The following is a 2,543-nucleotide window of genomic DNA, read 5'->3' on the forward strand; positions in this document are numbered from 1 at the left end:
CGGTCTAGTTTCCCAGCAGGTACTGACCAGCTCAGCCCTGCTTAGCTTCAGTGGGTGACCAGTGTTGGGCTGCAGGGTGATATGGCTGCTGATATAATTGTCATTATCTAATTTTGCTTTATGCATTTCTCCACACACATTCAAACAGAGCGTTCTGATGAAGTGATCAAAACAGGACAGAAAATACCCTATTACTTCTGAATGATGATGTTTTTTTTTTGTTTTTTTTTCAAGAATCACATTATAAGTGGACCTCAGATAACAGTACAAAATAAAAACCAAAGGCGTCTGATGATCGCTTCAAACATGTGAAAGTATTAATAATCAAACACCTGAACACTAGTCACATTTTAAAAGGCTGCTATTATAAAAGTGATAAAGGAATAATAATTTGTGATAAATCTGTGTAAGGGGGTTTTATGCACTAAGCTGTTGTGTTTGTGAACACTGAATGTCACTAAAATGTCAGTGAAGTGCTGTCTTCACCTTATGAAAACTAGAGGGTCTTTCAGAACTTTCCAAAATCCTTGGCTGTTGTTCGGTCAGATGCTTGTGATGGCCGCTACGGGCGCGCTCCCGGTGTCCGTGATGGCCAGTACGCATAATTGCCAGGTGTCCGTGATGGCAGATAGGGGTACGCGCCCGGTGCTCGTGATAGCCGGTCCGGGCGCGCTCTCGGTGCTCGTGATGGTCGGGTCCGAGCCCGCTGCTCGTGATGGCCGCTACGGGCGCGCTCCCGGTGCTCGTGATGGCCGGTACGGGCGCACTCCCGGTGCTCGTGATGGTCGGGTCCGGGCCCGCTGCTCGTGATGGCCGCTACGGGCGCGCTACCGGTGTCCGTGATGGCCAGTACGCATAATTGCCAGGTGTCCGTGATGGCAGATAGGGGTACGCGCCCGGTGCTCGTGATAGCCGGTCCGGGCGCGCTCTCGGTGCTCGTGATGGTCGGGTCCGAGCCCGCTGCTCGTGATGGCCGCTACGGGCGCGCTCCCGGTGCTCGTGATGGCCGGTACGGGCGCACTCCCGGTGCTCGTGATGGTCGGGTCCGGGCCCGCTGCTCGTGATGGCCGCTACGGGCGCGCTACCGGTGTCCGTGATGGCCAGTACGCATAATTGCCAGGTGTCCGTGATGGCAGATAGGGGTACGCGCTCGGTGCTCGTGATGGCCGGTCCGGGCGCGCTCTCGGTGCTCGTGATAGCCGGTCCGGGCGCGCTCCCGGTGCAAGTGATGGTCGGGTCCAGGCCCGATGCTCCTGATGGCCGCTACGGGCGCGCTCCCGGTGTCCGTGATGGCCAGTACGCACAATTGCCAGATGTCTGTGATGGCAGATAGGGGTACGGGCCCGGTGCTCGTGATGGCCGGTCCGGGCGCGCTCTCGGTGCTCGTGATAGCCGGTCCGGGCGCGCTCCCGGTGCAAGTGATGGTCGGTACGGGCGCGCTCCCGGTGCTCGTGATGGCCAGTACGCACAATTGCCAGTTGTCTGTGATGGCAGATAGGGGTACGCGCCCGGTGCTCGTGATGGCCGGTACGTGTCTCGGTGTCTATCAGTTGCAGCTCGCATCAAGTTCAAGACACTGATGCTTGCATATAGAACAGCCACAGACTCAGCTCTCGCCTGCTTCCAGGAGCTCTCTGCCTGTCCTGATATGTCCAAAGTGGCCGGTTATGAATTGTTTGTCTGCTCTGAACTATCTGTCCATCCCATCACGAGCACGGAGGTTGTGCCCAAACTATCTGTCTGTCCTGTCTTGGCCATTTAAGTCGTTCCCTCATCTCTGGCACTCATAGTCTCCACCGCGCGCAACTGCAGGAACACACACACGCACGCACACACACACACACACGCACGCACGCACGCACACACACACACACACATTTCTTCTTCATTCACACAGCACCAAGGAAGCATGCCTACATGATGAAACCCACAGGTATCACATTTCTTTATAAATGGTCTATATGTAAAATGAAATGTTCATATCAGCCCTAAAATGTCCGTTTATTTTATCACCAGTGTCTTTTATAACTATATGAGTTGTTTCACTTTCATTTTGTTACAAAACCGTATGAGAAACTAATCTGTTTAAAAGACTGTGAGTTTTAGATTATTGCCCTCCCCATGTACCAAAGTCATCATTTCTAAGCTTGACATATATCCATAATAAATGATATTGATTATTCTTGACTGGCTGCTCTGTAGAAATCTCACGTTCACACTTCTCTTTGACACACATGGTTTCAAGTGCATGTGAGGTTTTCATTGCACTTCTCTTTATCACTCTTTTATTGTTTTAATACATTTTAAAATCAGATAACAGCACATAAAAGCACATAGATTATACATAAATATGGACAGAGCTGATAAAACATGTCTGCAGTCAACTTTTTTTTATCTGTCTGTACCTGCACGTAGAAATGTTTAAGCCAGATGAAGCACATAATACTGGCTATTACATGAAAATTGTAATATGTCATGTCACAATTATATATATATATATATATATATATATATATATATATATATATATATATATTGTGGCG

General features: G+C 49.9%; 1 protein-coding gene across 1 annotated transcript in view; it reads left to right on the forward strand.

The window, feature by feature from the left end:
- Positions 1-1,377: 1,377 nt before the first annotated feature.
- LOC127956429 (GTPase IMAP family member 9) overlaps positions 1,378-2,543 on the forward strand; it is a 5,777-nt gene continuing 4,611 nt past the window's right edge. Inside the window, exon 1 of the mRNA XM_052554312.1 lies at positions 1,378-1,933. The gene's annotated coding sequence lies outside the window, so the exon portion shown is untranslated. The remainder of the gene's footprint in view (positions 1,934-2,543) is intronic.

The sequence above is a fragment of the Carassius gibelio genome, chromosome A3, assembly GCF_023724105.1.
Source record: "Carassius gibelio isolate Cgi1373 ecotype wild population from Czech Republic chromosome A3, carGib1.2-hapl.c, whole genome shotgun sequence".
NCBI classification, from domain to species: Eukaryota; Metazoa; Chordata; class Actinopteri; order Cypriniformes; family Cyprinidae; genus Carassius; species Carassius gibelio.